This window comes from Hippocampus zosterae, chromosome 17 (genome assembly GCF_025434085.1).
Source record: "Hippocampus zosterae strain Florida chromosome 17, ASM2543408v3, whole genome shotgun sequence".
NCBI lineage: Eukaryota > Metazoa > Chordata > Actinopteri > Syngnathiformes > Syngnathidae > Hippocampus > Hippocampus zosterae.
In genome coordinates this window covers 16,604,298-16,623,717 of record NC_067467.1, presented here as the reverse complement: position 1 = coordinate 16,623,717, position 19,420 = coordinate 16,604,298, and positions in this window count along the sequence as shown.

Genomic DNA, 19,420 nt, shown 5'->3' with positions numbered 1-19,420 from the left:
TTATTCCTATGAAGATACATTCAAAGTAAAAAAACGGGCTCAACTCGGACTGAAAGTGCATTTAAAGCAATAAAATCTCAAAATGAGTGTCACGCCTAAACCAAAGGACTCATGCACACATTTCAACATGTATTTAGTTCAGGTTGACCTCCTGAAGCCTAAATCACCATTAATTTGACTACACAACTTATTCCTATGAAGATACATTCAAAGTAAAAAAACGGGCTCAACTCGGACTGAAAGTGCATTTAAAGCAATAAAAACTGAAAATGAGTGTCACGCCTAAACCAAAGGACTTATGCACACATTTCAACATGTATTTAGTTCAGGTTGACCTCCTGAAGCCTAAATGAGCATTAATTTGACTACACAACTCATTCCTATGAAGGTACATTCAAAGTCACAAAACGTGCTCAACTAGGCCTGAAAGTGCATTTAAAGCAATAAAAACTCAAAATGAGTGTCACGCCTAAACCAAAGGACTTATGCACACATTTCAACATGTATTTAGTTCAGGTTGACATTCTGAAGCCTAAATGAGCATTAATTTGACTACACAACTTATTCCTATGAAGATACATTCAAAGTAAAAAAAGGGCTCAACTCGGACTGAAAGTGCATTTAAAGCAATAAAAACTGAAAATGAGTGTCACGCCTAAACAAAAGGACTTATGCACACATGTCAACATGTATTTAGTTCAGGTTGACCTCCTGAAGCCTAAATGAGCATTAATTTGACTACACAACTCATTCCTATGAAGGTACATTCAAAGTCACAAAACGTGCTCAACTAGGCCTGAAAGTGCATTTAAAGCAATAAAAACTGAAAATGAGTGTCACACCTAAACCAAAGGACTTATGCACACATTTCAACATGTATTTAGTTCAGGTTGACCTCCTGAAGCCTAAATGAGCATTAATTTGACTACACAAGTCATTCCTATGAAGGTACATTCAAAGTCATAAAACGTACTCAACTAGGCCTGAAAGTGCATTTAAAGCAATAAAAACTCAAAATGAGTGTCACGCCTAAACCAAAGGACTTATGCACACATTTCAACATGTATTTAGTTCAGGTTGACCTCCTGAAGCCTAAATCACCATTAATTTGACTACACAACTTATTCCTATGAAGATACATTCAAAGTAAAAAAACGGGCTCAACTCGGACTGAAAGTGCATTTAAAGCAATAAAATCTCAAAATGAGTGTCACGCCTAAACCAAAGGACTTATGCACACATTTCAACATGTATTTAGTTCAGGTTGACCTCCTGAAGCCTAAATCACCATTAATTTGACTACACAACTTATTCCTATGAAGATACATTCAAAGTAAAAAAACGGGCTCAACTCGGACTGAAAGTGCATTTAAAGCAATAAAAACTGAAAATGAGTGTCACGCCTAAACCAAAGGACTTATGCACACATTTCAAAATGTATTTAGTTCAGGTTGACCTCCTGAAGCCTAAATGAGCATTAATTTGACTACACAACTCATTCCTATGAAGGAACATTCAAAGTAAAAAAACGGGCTCAACTCGGACTGAAAGTGCATTTAAAGCAATAAAATCTCAAAATGAGTGTCACGCCTAAACCAAAGGACTTATGCACACATTTCAACATGTATTTAGTTCAGGTTGACCTCCTGAAGCCTAAATGAGCATTAATTTGACTACACAACTCATTCCTATGAAGGAACATTCAAAGTAAAAAAACGGGCTCAACTCGGACTGAAAGTACATTTAAAGCAATAAAAACTGAAAATGAGTGTCACGCCTAAACCAAAGGACTTATGCACACATTTCAAAATGTATTTAGTTCAGGTTGACCTCCTGAAGCCTAAATGAGCATTAATTTGACTACACAACTCATTCCTATGAAGGTACATTCAAAGTCACAAAACGTGCTCAACTAGGCCTGAAAGTGCATTTAAAGCAATAAAAACTGAAAATGAGTGTCACGCCTAAACCAAAGGACTTATGCACACATTTCAACATGTATTTAGTTCAGGTTGACCTCCTGAAGCCTAAATGAGCATTAATTTGACTACACAAGTCATTCCTATGAAGGTACATTCAAAGTCACAAAACGTGCTCAACTAGGCCTGAAAGTGCATTTAAAGCAATAAAAACTCAAAATGAGTGTCACGCCTAAACCAAAGGACTTATGCACACATTTCCACATGTATTTAGTTCAGGTTGACCTCCTGAAGCCTAAATCACCATTAATGTGACTACACAACTTATTCCTATGAAGATACATTCAAAGTAAAAAAACGGGCTCAACTCGGACTGAAAGTGCATTTAAAGCAATAAAAACTGAAAATGAGTGTCACGCCTAAACCAAAGGACTTATGCACACATTTCAAAATGTATTTAGTTCAGGTTGACCTCCTGAAGCCTAAATGAGCATTAATTTGACTACACAACTCATTCCTATGAAGGAACATTCAAAGTAAAAAAACGGGCTCAACTCGGACTGAAAGTGCATTTAAAGCAATAAAATCTCAAAATGAGTGTCACGCCTAAACCAAAGGACTTATGCACACATTTCAACATGTATTTAGTTCAGGTTGACCTCCTGAAGCCTAAATGAGCATTAATTTGACTACACAACTCATTCCTATGAAGGAACATTCAAAGTAAAAAAACGGGCTCAACTCGGACTGAAAGTGCATTTAAAGCAATAAAATCTCAAAATGAGTGTCACGCCTAAACCAAAGGACTTATGCACACATTTCAACATGTATTTAGTTCAGGTTGACCTCCTGAAGCCTAAATCACCATTAATTTGACTACACAACTTATTCCTATGAAGATACATTCAAAGTAAAAAAACGGGCTCAACTCGGACTGAAAGTGCATTTAAAGCAATAAAAACTGAAAATGAGTGTCACGCCTAAACCAAAGGACTTATGCACACATTTCAAAATGTATTTAGTTCAGGTTGACCTCCTGAAGCCTAAATGAGCATTAATTTGACTACACAACTCATTCCTATGAAGGAACATTCAAAGTAAAAAAACGGGCTCAACTCGGACTGAAAGTGCATTTAAAGCAATTAAATCTCAAAATGAGTGTCACGCCTAAACCAAAGGACTTATGCACACATTTCAACATGTATTTAGTTCAGGTTGACCTCCTGAAGCCTAAATGAGCATTAATTTGACTACACAACTCATTCCTATGAAGGAACATTCAAAGTAAAAAAACGGGCTCAACTCGGACTGAAAGTACATTTAAAGCAATAAAAACTGAAAATGAGTGTCACGCCTAAACCAAAGGACTTATGCACACATTTCAAAATGTATTTAGTTCAGGTTGACCTCCTGAAGCCTAAATGAGCATTAATTTGACTACACAACTCATTCCTATGAAGGTACATTCAAAGTCACAAAACGTGCTCAACTAGGCCTGAAAGTGCATTTAAAGCAATAAAAACTGAAAATGAGTGTCACGCCTAAACCAAAGGACTTATGCACACATTTCAACATGTATTTAGTTCAGGTTGACCTCCTGAAGCCTAAATGAGCATTAATTTGACTACACAAGTCATTCCTATGAAGGTACATTCAAAGTCACAAAACGTGCTCAACTAGGCCTGAAAGTGCATTTAAAGCAATAAAAACTCAAAATGAGTGTCACGCCTAAACCAAAGGACTTATGCACACATTTCCACATGTATTTAGTTCAGGTTGACCTCCTGAAGCCTAAATCACCATTAATTTGACTACACAACTTATTCCTATGAAGATACATTCAAAGTAAAAAAACGGGCTCAACTCGGACTGAAAGTGCATTTAAAGCAATAAAAACTGAAAATGAGTGTCACGCCTAAACCAAAGGACTTATGCACACATTTCAAAATGTATTTAGTTCAGGTTGACCTCCTGAAGCCTAAATGAGCATTAATTTGACTACACAACTCATTCCTATGAAGGAACATTCAAAGTAAAAAAACGGGCTCAACTCGGACTGAAAGTGCATTTAAAGCAATAAAATCTCAAAATGAGTGTCACGCCTAAACCAAAGGACTTATGCACACATTTCAACATGTATTTAGTTCAGGTTGACCTCCTGAAGCCTAAATGAGCATTAATTTGACTACACAACTCATTCCTATGAAGGTACATTCAAAGTCACAAAACGGGCTCAACTCGGACTGAAAGTGCATTTAAAGCAATAAAAACTGAAAATGAGTGTCACGCCTAAACCAAAGGACTTATGCACACATTTCAACATGTATTTAGTTCAGGTTGACCTCCTGAAGCCTAAATGAGCATTAATTTGACTACACAACTCATTCCTATGAAGGTACATTCAAAGTCACAAAACGTGCTCAACTAGGCCTGAAAGTGCATTTAAAGCAATAAAAACTCAAAATGAGTGTCACGCCTAAACCAAAGGACTTATGCACACATTTCAACATGTATTTAGTTCAGGTTGACGTCCTGAAGCCTAAATGAGCATTAATTTGACTACACAACTTATTCCTATGAAGATACATTCAAAGTAAAAAAACGTGCTCTACTCGGCCTGAAAATGCATTTAAAGCAATAAAAACTCAAAATGAGTGTCACGCCTAAACCAAAGGACTTATGCACACATTACAACATGTATTTAGTTCAGGTTGACCTCCTGAAGCCTAAATGAGCATTAATTTGACTACACAACTCATTCCTATGAAGGAACATTCAAAGTAAAAAAACGTGCTCAACTAGGCCTGAAAGTGCATTTAAAGCAATAAAAACTGAAAATGAGTGTCACGCCTAAACCAAAGGACTTATGCACACATTTCAACATGTATTTAGTTCAGGTTGACCTCCTGAAGCCTAAATGAGCATTAATTTGACTACACAACTCATTCCTATGAAGGTACATTCAAAGTCACAAAACGTGCTCAACTAGGCCTGAAAGTGCATTTAAAGCAATAAAAACTGAAAATGAGTGTCACGCCTAAACCAAAGGACTTATGCACACATTTCAACATGTATTTAGTTCAGGTTGACCTCCTGAAGCCTAAATGAGCATTAATTTGACTACACAAGTCATTCCTATGAAGGTACATTCAAAGTCACAAAACGTGCTCAACTAGGCCTGAAAGTGCATTTAAAGCAATAAAAACTCAAAATGAGTGTCACGCCTAAACCAAAGGACTTATGCACACATTTCCACATGTATTTAGTTCAGGTTGACCTCCTGAAGCCTAAATCACCATTAATTTGACTACACAACTTATTCCTATGAAGATACATTCAAAGTAAAAAAACGGGCTCAACTCGGACTGAAAGTGCATTTAAAGCAATAAAAACTGAAAATGAGTGTCACGCCTAAACCAAAGGACTTATGCACACATTTCAAAATGTATTTAGTTCAGGTTGACCTCCTGAAGCCTAAATGAGCATTAATTTGACTACACAACTCATTCCTATGAAGGAACATTCAAAGTAAAAAAACGGGCTCAACTCGGACTGAAAGTGCATTTAAAGCAATTAAATCTCAAAATGAGTGTCACGCCTAAACCAAAGGACTTATGCACACATTTCAACATGTATTTAGTTCAGGTTGACCTCCTGAAGCCTAAATGAGCATTAATTTGACTACACAACTCATTCCTATGAAGGAACATTCAAAGTAAAAAAACGGGCTCAACTCGGACTGAAAGTACATTTAAAGCAATAAAAACTGAAAATGAGTGTCACGCCTAAACCAAAGGACTTATGCACACATTTCAAAATGTATTTAGTTCAGGTTGACCTCCTGAAGCCTAAATGAGCATTAATTTGACTACACAACTCATTCCTATGAAGGTACATTCAAAGTCACAAAACGTGCTCAACTAGGCCTGAAAGTGCATTTAAAGCAATAAAAACTGAAAATGAGTGTCACGCCTAAACCAAAGGACTTATGCACACATTTCAACATGTATTTAGTTCAGGTTGACCTCCTGAAGCCTAAATGAGCATTAATTTGACTACACAAGTCATTCCTATGAAGGTACATTCAAAGTCACAAAACGTGCTCAACTAGGCCTGAAAGTGCATTTAAAGCAATAAAAACTCAAAATGAGTGTCACGCCTAAACCAAAGGACTTATGCACACATTTCCACATGTATTTAGTTCAGGTTGACCTCCTGAAGCCTAAATCACCATTAATTTGACTACACAACTTATTCCTATGAAGATACATTCAAAGTAAAAAAACGGGCTCAACTCGGACTGAAAGTGCATTTAAAGCAATAAAAACTGAAAATGAGTGTCACGCCTAAACCAAAGGACTTATGCACACATTTCAAAATGTATTTAGTTCAGGTTGACCTCCTGAAGCCTAAATGAGCATTAATTTGACTACACAACTCATTCCTATGAAGGAACATTCAAAGTAAAAAAACGGGCTCAACTCGGACTGAAAGTGCATTTAAAGCAATAAAATCTCAAAATGAGTGTCACGCCTAAACCAAAGGACTTATGCACACATTTCAACATGTATTTAGTTCAGGTTGACCTCCTGAAGCCTAAATGAGCATTAATTTGACTACACAACTCATTCCTATGAAGGTACATTCAAAGTCACAAAACGGGCTCAACTCGGACTGAAAGTGCATTTAAAGCAATAAAAACTGAAAATGAGTGTCACGCCTAAACCAAAGGACTTATGCACACATTTCAACATGTATTTAGTTCAGGTTGACCTCCTGAAGCCTAAATGAGCATTAATTTGACTACACAACTCATTCCTATGAAGGTACATTCAAAGTCACAAAACGTGCTCAACTAGGCCTGAAAGTGCATTTAAAGCAATAAAAACTCAAAATGAGTGTCACGCCTAAACCAAAGGACTTATGCACACATTTCAACATGTATTTAGTTCAGGTTGACGTCCTGAAGCCTAAATGAGCATTAATTTGACTACACAACTTATTCCTATGAAGATACATTCAAAGTAAAAAAACGTGCTCTACTCGGCCTGAAAATGCATTTAAAGCAATAAAAACTCAAAATGAGTGTCACGCCTAAACCAAAGGACTTATGCACACATTACAACATGTATTTAGTTCAGGTTGACCTCCTGAAGCCTAAATGAGCATTAATTTGACTACACAACTCATTCCTATGAAGGAACATTCAAAGTAAAAAAACGGGCTCAACTCGGACTGAAAGTACATTTAAAGCAATAAAAACTGAAAATGAGTGTCACGCCTAAACCAAAGGACTTATGCACACATTTCAAAATGTATTTAGTTCAGGTTGACCTCCTGAAGCCTAAATGAGCATTAATTTGACTACACAACTCATTCCTATGAAGGTACATTCAAAGTCACAAAACGTGCTCAACTAGGCCTGAAAGTGCATTTAAAGCAATAAAAACTGAAAATGAGTGTCACGCCTAAACCAAAGGACTTATGCACACATTTCAACATGTATTTAGTTCAGGTTGACCTCCTGAAGCCTAAATGAGCATTAATTTGACTACACAAGTCATTCCTATGAAGGTACATTCAAAGTCACAAAACGTGCTCAACTAGGCCTGAAAGTGCATTTAAAGCAATAAAAACTCAAAATGAGTGTCACGCCTAAACCAAAGGACTTATGCACACATTTCAACATGTATTTAGTTCAGGTTGACCTCCTGAAGCCTAAATCACCATTAATTTGACTACACAACTTATTCCTATGAAGATACATTCAAAGTAAAAAAACGGGCTCAACTCGGACTGAAAGTGCATTTAAAGCAATAAAAACTGAAAATGAGTGTCACGCCTAAACCAAAGGACTTATGCACACATTTCAAAATGTATTTAGTTCAGGTTGACCTCCTGAAGCCTAAATGAGCATTAATTTGACTACACAACTCATTCCTATGAAGGAACATTCAAAGTAAAAAAACGGGCTCAACTCGGACTGAAAGTGCATTTAAAGCAATAAAATCTCAAAATGAGTGTCACGCCTAAACCAAAGGACTTATGCACACATTTCAACATGTATTTAGTTCAGGTTGACCTCCTGAAGCCTAAATCACCATTAATTTGACTACACAACTTATTCCTATGAAGATACATTCAAAGTAAAAAAACGGGCTCAACTCGGACTGAAAGTGCATTTAAAGCAATAAAAACTGAAAATGAGTGTCACGCCTAAACCAAAGGACTTATGCACACATTTCAAAATGTATTTAGTTCAGGTTGACCTCCTGAAGCCTAAATGAGCATTAATTTGACTACACAACTCATTCCTATGAAGGAACATTCAAAGTAAAAAAACGGGCTCAACTCGGACTGAAAGTGCATTTAAAGCAATAAAATCTCAAAATGAGTGTCACGCCTAAACCAAAGGACTTATGCACACATTTCAACATGTATTTAGTTCAGGTTGACCTCCTGAAGCCTAAATGAGCATTAATTTGACTACACAACTCATTCCTATGAAGGTACATTCAAAGTCACAAAACGGGCTCAACTCGGACTGAAAGTGCATTTAAAGCAATAAAAACTGAAAATGAGTGTCACGCCTAAACCAAAGGACTTATGCACACATTTCAACATGTATTTAGTTCAGGTTGACCTCCTGAAGCCTAAATGAGCATTAATTTGACTACACAACTCATTCCTATGAAGGTACATTCAAAGTCACAAAACGTGCTCAACTAGGCCTGAAAGTGCATTTAAAGCAATAAAAACTCAAAATGAGTGTCACGCCTAAACCAAAGGACTTATGCACACATTTCAACATGTATTTAGTTCAGGTTGACGTCCTGAAGCCTAAATGAGCATTAATTTGACTACACAACTTATTCCTATGAAGATACATTCAAAGTAAAAAAACGTGCTCTACTCGGCCTGAAAATGCATTTAAAGCAATAAAAACTCAAAATGAGTGTCACGCCTAAACCAAAGGACTTATGCACACATTACAACATGTATTTAGTTCAGGTTGACCTCCTGAAGCCTAAATGAGCATTAATTTGACTACACAACTCATTCCTATGAAGGAACATTCAAAGTAAAAAAACGTGCTCAACTAGGCCTGAAAGTGCATTTAAAGCAATAAAAACTGAAAATGAGTGTCACGCCTAAGCCAAAGGACTTATGCACACATTTCAACATGTATTTAGTTCAGGTTGACCTCCTGAAGCCTAAATGAGCATTAATTTGACTACACAAGTCATTCCTATGAAGGTACATTCAAAGTCACAAAACGTGCTCAACTAGGCCTGAAAGTGCATTTAAAGCAATAAAATCTCAAAATGAGTGTCACGCCTAAACCAAAGGACTTATGCACACATTTCAACATGTATTTAGTTCAGGTTGACCTCCTGAAGCCTCAATGAGCATTAATTTGACTACACAACTCATTCCTATGAAGGTACATTCAAAGTCACAAAACGGGCTCAACTCGGACTGAAAGTGCATTTAAAGCAATAAAAACTGAAAATGAGTGTCACGCCTAAACCAAAGGACTTATGCACACATTTCAACATGTATTTAGTTCAGGTTGACCTCCTGAAGCCTAAATGAGCATTAATTTGACTACACAACTCATTCCTATGAAGGAACATTCAAAGTAAAAAAACGGGCTCAACTCGGACTGAAAGTGCATTTAAAGCAATAAAATCTCAAAATGAGTGTCACGCCTAAACCAAAGGACTTATGCACACATTTCAACATGTATTTAGTTCAGGTTGACCTCCTGAAGCCTAAATGAGCATTAATTTGACTACACAACTCATTCCTATGAAGGAACATTCAAAGTAAAAAAACGGGCTCAACTCGGACTGAAAGTACATTTAAAGCAATAAAAACTGAAAATGAGTGTCACGCCTAAACCAAAGGACTTATGCACACATTTCAAAATGTATTTAGTTCAGGTTGACCTCCTGAAGCCTAAATGAGCATTAATTTGACTACACAACTCATTCCTATGAAGGTACATTCAAAGTCACAAAACGTGCTCAACTAGGCCTGAAAGTGCATTTAAAGCAATAAAAACTGAAAATGAGTGTCACGCCTAAACCAAAGGACTTATGCACACATTTCAACATGTATTTAGTTCAGGTTGACCTCCTGAAGCCTAAATGAGCATTAATTTGACTACACAACTCATTCCTATGAAGGTACATTCAAAGTCACAAAACGGGCTCAACTCGGACTGAAAGTGCATTTAAAGCAATAAAAACTGAAAATGAGTGTCACGCCTAAACCAAAGGACTTATGCACACATTTCAACATGTATTTAGTTCAGGTTGACCTCCTGAAGCCTAAATGAGCATTAATTTGACTACACAAGTCATTCCTATGAAGGTACATTCAAAGTCACAAAACGTGCTCAACTAGGCCTGAAAGTGCATTTAAAGCAATAAAAACTCAAAATGAGTGTCACGCCTAAACCAAAGGACTTATGCACACATTTCAACATGTATTTAGTTCAGGTTGACCTCCTGAAGCCTAAATCACCATTAATTTGACTACACAACTTATTCCTATGAAGATACATTCAAAGTAAAAAAACGGGCTCAACTCGGACTGAAAGTGCATTTAAAGCAATAAAATCTCAAAATGAGTGTCACGCCTAAACCAAAGGACTTATGCACACATTTCAACATGTATTTAGTTCAGGTTGACGTCCTGAAGCCTAAATGAGCATTAATTTGACTTCACAACTTATTCCTATGAAGATACATTCAAAGTAAAAAAACGGGCTCAACTCGGACTGAAAGTGCATTTAAAGCAATAAAAACTGAAAATGAGTGTCACGCCTAAACCAAAGGATTTATACACACATTTCAACATGTATTTAGTTCAGGTTGACATTCTGAAGCCTAAATGAGCATTATTTTGTCTATACAACTCATTCCTATGAAGGTACATTCAAATTCACAAAACGTGCTCAACTAGGCCTGAAAGTGCATTTAAAGCAATAAAATCTCAAAATGAGTTTCACGCCTAAATCAAAGGACTTATGCACACATTTCAACATGTATTTAGTTTAGGTTGATCTCCTGAAGCCTAAATGAGCATTAATTTGATCACACAACTCATTCCCATGAAGATACATTCAAAGTCAGTAAGTGCCCTGCTCTGTCTGAAAATGCATTTGAATCAATAAAAACTAAAATTGAGTGTCATGCCTAAACCAAAGGACGTCTGCACACATTTCAACGTCTAAAGTGTTGTTTCCGATGCGTGCTAGTGTATGTGTGCGTGCGTGTGTGAGAGTGTGTAGGTGTGTTCGTGTGTTTGTGTGTGTTTGTGTGCGTGCGTGCGTGTGTGTGTGTGCGTGTGTGTGTTGTGCGCACCCCCCCCCCCCCCCCCAAAAAAGTACTGTATTCGGATAAAAATGACGAATTACTCGGAGGTTTTAACTTTTGCTTGCACTTGATTTGTTCTGACACCGACGACGTCCACCAATGACAGCCCGAGTGGATCTAGCCCACGTGGTGTGAGAGCAGGGGGAGGTGAAAAGATGCAAAGCCTAGGTGATTGGCTGTGCATCTTTCAGTCTTCCACGTGGGTTAGTCTTTGATCTTCAATCAGTGTCCAAATGTTGTTTACATGCGTAGCGTGTGCGGATGTGTGTGCCTCTCATGAGTTTGTGTGTGTGTTTGCGCGCGCGTGATCGTGTGCCCATACATGTGTGAGTGTTTCTTTGATCTAAATCATCGTTGGTGTGTTGTTTACGATACGTGCTCGTCTGTGCGTACGTTTGTGTGAGTGTGTGTGCGTGCGTTTGTGTGTGTGCTTGCTGCGTGCTGGCGCGCTCGGAAGCGTGTGTGTCACAGAGAAAGAGAGGGAGCGGGATCGCTGGCCTGTATGTACTCTATGTGAAACACACAGGACATTTGTAATTTCGTCCCTTTCACATTTTTTGGCTTTTTTAAAAATAAAACTTATTTCATCAATGGTTCATAATGAGTGTCACGCCTAGACCAAATGACTTATGCACACATTTCAACATTTATTTAGTTCAGGTTGACCTCCTGAAGCCTAAATGAGCATTAATTTGACTACACAACTCATTCCTATGAAGATACATTCAAAGTAAAAAAACGGGCTCAACTCGGACTGAAAGTGCATTTAAAGCAATAAAAACTGAAAATGAGTGTCACGCCTAAACCAAAGGACTTATGCACACATTTCAAAATGTATTTAGTTCAGGTTGACCTCCTGAAGCCTAAATGAGCATTAATTTGACTACACAACTCATTCCTATGAAGGAACATTCAAAGTAAAAAAACGGGCTCAACTCGGACTGAAAGTGCATTTAAAGCAATAAAAACTGAAAATGAGTGTCACGCCTAAACCAAAGGACTTATGCACACATTTCAACATGTATTTAGTTCAGGTTGACCTCCTGAAGCCTAAATGAGCATTAATTTGACTACACAACTCATTCCTATGAAGGTACATTCAAAGTCACAAAACGGGCTCAACTCGGACTGAAAGTGCATTTAAAGCAATAAAAACTGAAAATGAGTGTCACGCCTAAACCAAAGGATTTATACACACATTTCAACATGTATTTAGTTCAGGTTGACATTCTGAAGCCTAAATGAGCATTATTTTGTCTATACAACTCATTCCTATGAAGGTACATTCAAATTCACAAAACGTGCTCAACTAGGCCTGAAAGTGCATTTAAAGCAATAAAATCTCAAAATGAGTTTCACGCCTAAATCAAAGGACTTATGCACACATTTCAACATGTATTTAGTTTAGGTTGATCTCCTGAAGCCTAAATGAGCATTAATTTGATCACACAACTCATTCCCATGAAGATACATTCAAAGTCAGTAAGTGCCCTGCTCTGTCTGAAAATGCATTTGAATCAATAAAAACTAAAATTGAGTGTCATGCCTAAACCAAAGGACGTCTGCACACATTTCAACGTCTAAAGTGTTGTTTCCGATGCGTGCTAGTGTATGTGTGCGTGCGTGTGTGAGAGTGTGTAGGTGTGTTCGTGTGTTTGTGTGTGTTTGTGTGCGTGCGTGCGTGTGTGTGTGTGCGTGTGTGTGTTGTGCGCACCCCCCCCCCCAAAAAAGTACTGTATTCGGATAAAAATGACGAATTACTCGGAGGTTTTAACTTTTGCTTGCACTTGATTTGTTCTGACACCGACGACGTCCACCAATGACAGCCCGAGTGGATCTAGCTCACGTGGTGTGAGAGCAGGGGGAGGTGAAAAGATGCAAAGCCTAGGTGATTGGCTGTGCATCTTTCAGTCTTCCACGTGGGTTAGTCTTTGATCTTCAATCAGTGTCCAAATGTTGTTTACATGCGTAGCGTGTGCGGATGTGTGTGCCTCTCATGAGTTTGTGTGTGTGTTTGCGCGCGCGTGATCGTGTGCCCATACATGTGTGAGTGTTTCTTTGATCTAAATCATCGTTGGTGTGTTGTTTACGATACGTGCTCGTCTGTGCGTACGTTTGTGTGAGTGTGTGTGCGTGCGTTTGTGTGTGTGCTTGCTGCGTGCTGGCGCGCTCGGAAGCGTGTGTGTCACAGAGAAAGAGAGGGAGCGGGATCGCTGGCCTGTATGTACTCTATGTGAAACACACAGGACATTTGTAATTTCGTCCCTTTCACATTTTTTGGCTTTTTTAAAAATAAAACTTATTTCATCAATGGTTCATAATGAGTGTCACGCCTAGACCAAATGACTTATGCACACATTTCAACATTTATTTAGTTCAGGTTGACCTCCTGAAGCCTAAATGAGCATTAATTTGACTACACAACTCATTCCTATGAAGATACATTCAAAGTAAAAAAACGGGCTCAACTCGGACTGAAAGTGCATTTAAAGCAATAAAAACTCAAAATGAGTGTCACGCCTAAACCAAAGGACTTATGCACACATTTCAACATGTATTTAGTTCAGGTTGACCTCCTGAAGCCTAAATCACCATTAATTTGACTACACAACTTATTCCTATGAAGATACATTCAAAGTAAAAAAACGGGCTCAACTCGGACTGAAAGTGCATTTAAAGCAATAAAAACTGAAAATGAGTGTCACGCCTAAACCAAAGGACTTATGCACACATTTCAAAATGTATTTAGTTCAGGTTGACCTCCTGAAGCCTAAATGAGCATTAATTTGACTACACAACTCATTCCTATGAAGGAACATTCAAAGTAAAAAAACGGGCTCAACTCGGACTGAAAGTGCATTTAAAGCAATAAAATCTCAAAATGAGTGTCACGCCTAAACCAAAGGACTTATGCACACATTTCAACATGTATTTAGTTCAGGTTGACCTCCTGAAGCCTAAATGAGCATTAATTTGACTACACAACTCATTCCTATGAAGGAACATTCAAAGTAAAAAAACGGGCTCAACTCGGACTGAAAGTACATTTAAAGCAATAAAAACTGAAAATGAGTGTCACGCCTAAACCAAAGGACTTATGCACACATTTCAAAATGTATTTAGTTCAGGTTGACCTCCTGAAGCCTAAATGAGCATTAATTTGACTACACAACTCATTCCTATGAAGGTACATTCAAAGTCACAAAACGTGCTCAACTAGGCCTGAAAGTGCATTTAAAGCAATAAAAACTGAAAATGAGTGTCACGCCTAAACCAAAGGACTTATGCACACATTTCAACATGTATTTAGTTCAGGTTGACCTCCTGAAGCCTAAATGAGCATTAATTTGACTACACAAGTCATTCCTATGAAGGTACATTCAAAGTCACAAAACGTGCTCAACTAGGCCTGAAAGTGCATTTAAAGCAATAAAAACTCAAAATGAGTGTCACGCCTAAACCAAAGGACTTATGCACACATTTCAACATGTATTTAGTTCAGGTTGACCTCCTGAAGCCTAAATCACCATTAATTTGACTACACAACTTATTCCTATGAAGATACATTCAAAGTAAAAAAACGGGCTCAACTCGGACTGAAAGTGAATTTAAAGCAATAAAATCTCAAAATGAGTTTCACGCCTAAACCAAAGGACTTATGCACACATTTCAACATGTATTTAGTTCAGGTTGACGTCCTGAAGCCTAAATGAGCATTAATTTGACTTCACAACTTATTCCTATGAAGATACATTCAAAGTAAAAAAACGGGCTCAACTCGGACTGAAAGTGCATTTAAAGCAATAAAAACTGAAAATGAGTGTCACGCCTAAACCAAAGGATTTATACACACATTTCAACATGTATTTAGTTCAGGTTGACATTCTGAAGCCTAAATGAGCATTATTTTGTCTATACAACTCATTCCTATGAAGGTACATTCAAATTCACAAAACGTGCTCAACTAGGCCTGAAAGTGCATTTAAAGCAATAAAATCTCAAAATGAGTTTCACGCCTAAATCAAAGGACTTATGCACACATTTCAACATGTATTTAGTTTAGGTTGATCTCCTGAAGCCTAAATGAGCATTAATTTGATCACACAACTCATTCCCATGAAGATACATTCAAAGTCAGTAAGTGCCCTGCTCTGTCTGAAAATGCATTTGAATCAATAAAAACTAAAATTGAGTGTCATGCCTAAACCAAAGGACGTCTGCACACATTTCAACGTCTAAAGTGTTGTTTCCGATGCGTGCTAGTGTATGTGTGCGTGCGTGTGTGAGAGTGTGTAGGTGTGTTCGTGTGTTTGTGTGTGTTTGTGTGGGTGCGTGCGTGTGTGTGTGTGCGTGTGTGTGTTGTGCGCACCCCCCCCCCAAAAAAGTACTGTATTCGGATAAAAATGACGAATTACTCGGAGGTTTTAACTTTTGCTTGCACTTGATTTGTTCTGACACCGACGACGTCCACCAATGACAGCCCGAGTGGATCTAGCCCACGTGGTGTGAGAGCAGGGGGAGGTGAAAAGATGCAAAGCCTAGGTGATTGGCTGTGCATCTTTCAGTCTTCCACGTGGGTTAGTCTTTGATCTTCAATCAGTGTCCAAATGTTGTTTACATGCGTAGCGTGTGCGGATGTGTGTGCCTCTCATGAGTTTGTGTGTGTGTTTGCGCGCGCGTGATCGTGTGCCCATACATGTGTGAGTGTTTCTTTGATCTAAATCATCGTTGGTGTGTTGTTTACGATACGTGCTCGTCTGTGCGTACGTTTGTGTGAGTGTGTGTGCGTGCGTTTGTGTGTGTGCTTGCTGCGTGCTGGCGCGCTCGGAAGCGTGTGTGTCACAGAGAAAGAGAGGGAGCGGGATCGCTGGCCTGTATGTACTCTATGTGAAACACACAGGACATTTGTAATTTCGTCCCTTTCACATTTTTTGGCTTTTTTAAAAATAAAACTTATTTCATCAATGGTTCATAATGAGTGTCACGCCTAGACCAAATGACTTATGCACACATTTCAACATTTATTTAGTTCAGGTTGACCTCCTGAAGCCTAAATGAGCATTAATTTGACTACACAACTCATTCCTATGAAGATACATTCAAAGTAAAAAAACGGGCTCAACTCGGACTGAAAGTGCATTTAAAGCAATAAAAACTGAAAATGAGTGTCACGCCTAAACCAAAGGACTTATGCACACATTTCAAAATGTATTTAGTTCAGGTTGACCTCCTGAAGCCTAAATGAGCATTAATTTGACTACACAACTCATTCCTATGAAGGAACATTCAAAGTAAAAAAACGGGCTCAACTCGGACTGAAAGTGCATTTAAAGCAATAAAAACTGAAAATGAGTGTCACGCCTAAACCAAAGGACTTATGCACACATTTCAACATGTATTTAGTTCAGGTTGACCTCCTGAAGCCTAAATGAGCATTAATTTGACTACACAACTCATTCCTATGAAGGTACATTCAAAGTCACAAAACGGGCTCAACTCGGACTGAAAGTGCATTTAAAGCAATAAAAACTGAAAATGAGTGTCACGCCTAAACCAAAGGACTTATGCACACATTTCAACATGTATTTAGTTCAGGTTGACCTCCTGAAGCCTAAATGAGCATTAATTTGACTACACAACTCATTCCTATGAAGGTACATTCAAAGTCACAAAACGTGCTCAACTAGGCCTGAAAGTGCATTTAAAGCAATAAAAACTCAAAATGAGTGTCACGCCTAAACCAAAGGACTTAAGCACACATTTCAACATGTATTTAGTTCAGGTTGACCTCCTGAAGCCTAAATCACCATTAATTTGACTACACAACTCATTCCTATGAAGGTACATTCAAAGTCACAAAACGGGCTCAACTCGGACTGAAAGTGCATTTAAAGCAATAAAAACTGAAAATGAGTGTCACGCCTAAACCAAAGGACTTATGCACACATTTCAAAATGTATTTAGTTCAGGTTGACCTCCTGAAGCCTAAATGAGCATTAATTTGACTACACAACTCATTCCTATGAAGATACATTCAAAGTAAAAAAACGGGCTCAACTCGGACTGAAAGTGCATTTAAAGCAATAAAAACTGAAAATGAGTGTCACGCCTAAACCAAAGGACTTATGCACACATTTCAAAATGTATTTAGTTCAGGTTGACCTCCTGAAGCCTAAATGAGCATTAATTTGACTACACAACTCATTCCTATGAAGGAACATTCAAAGTAAAAAAACGGGCTCAACTCGGACTGAAAGTGCATTTAAAGCAATAAAATCTCAAAATGAGTGTCACGCCTAAACCAAAGGACTTATGCACACATTTCAACATGTATTTAGTTCAGGTTGACCTCCTGAAGCCTAAATGAGCATTAATTTGACTACACAACTCATTCCTATGAAGATACATTCAAAGTAAAAAAACGGGCTCAACTCGGACTGAAAGTGCATTTAAAGCAATAAAAACTGAAAATGAGTGTCACGCCTAAACCAAAGGACTTATGCACACATTTCAAAATGTATTTAGTTCAGGTTGACCTCCTGAAGCCTAAATGAGCATTAATTTGACTACACAACTCATTCCTATGAAGGAACATTCAAAGTAAAAAAACGGGCTCAACTCGGACTGAAAGTGCATTTAAAGCAATAAAATCTCAAAATGAGTGTCACGCCTAAACCAAAGGACTTATGCACACATTTCAACATGTATTTAGTTCAGGTTGACCTCCTGAAGCCTAAATCACCATTAATTTGACTACACAACTTATTCCTATGAAGATACATTCAAAGTAAAAAAACGGGCTCAACTCGGACTGAAAGTGCATTTAAAGCAATAAAAACTCAAAATGAGTGTCACGCCTAAACCAAAGGACTTATGCACACATTTCCACATGTATTTAGTTCAGGTTGACCTCCTGAAGCCTAAATCACCATTAATTTGACTACACAACTTATTCCTATGAAGATACATTCAAAGTAAAAAAACGGGCTCAACTCGGACTGAAAGTGCATTTAAAGCAATAAAAACTGAAAATGAGTGTCACGCCTAAACCAAAGGACTTATGCACACATTTCAAAATGTATTTAGTTCAGGTTGACCTCCTGAAGCCTAAATGAGCATTAATTTGACTACACAACTCATTCCTATGAAGGAACATTCAAAGTAAAAAAACGGGCTCAACTCGGACTGAAAGTGCATTTAAAGCAATAAAATCTCAAAATGAGTGTCACGCCTAAACCAAAGGACTTATGCACACATTTCAACATGTATTTAGTTCAGGTTGACCTCCTGAAGCCTAAATGAGCATTAATTTGACTACACAACTCATTCCTATGAAGGTACATTCAAAGTCACAAAACGGGCTCAACTCGGACTGAAAGTGCATTTAAAGCAATAAAAACTGAAAATGAGTGTCACGCCTAAACCAAAGGACTTATGCACACATTTCAACATGTATTTAGTTCAGGTTGACCTCCTGAAGCCTAAATGAGCATTAATTTGACTACACAACTCATTCCTATGAAGGAACATTCAAAGTAAAAAAACGGGCTCAACTCGGACTGAAAGTGCATTTAAAGCAATAAAATCTCAAAATGAGTGTCACGCCTAAACCAAAGGACATATGCACACATTTCAACATGTATTTAGTTCAGGTTGACCTCCTGAAGCCTAAATCACCATTAATTTGACTACACAACTTATTCCTATGAAGATACATTCAAAGTAAAAAAACGGGCTCAACTCGGACTGAAAGTGCATTTAAAGCAATAAAAACTGAAAATGAGTGTCACGCCTAAACCAAAGGACTTATGCACACATTTCAAAATGTATTTAGTTCAGGTTGACCTCCTGAAGCCTAAATGAGCATTAATTTGACTACACAACTCATTCCTATGAAGGAACATTCAAAGTAAAAAAACGGGCTCAACTCGGACTGAAAGTGCATTTAAAGCAATTAAATCTCAAAATGAGTGTCACGCCTAAACCAAAGGACTTATGCACACATTTCAACATGTATTTAGTTCAGGTTGACCTCCTGAAGCCTAAATGAGCATTAATTTGACTACACAACTCATTCCTATGAAGGAACATTCAAAGTAAAAAAACGGGCTCAAC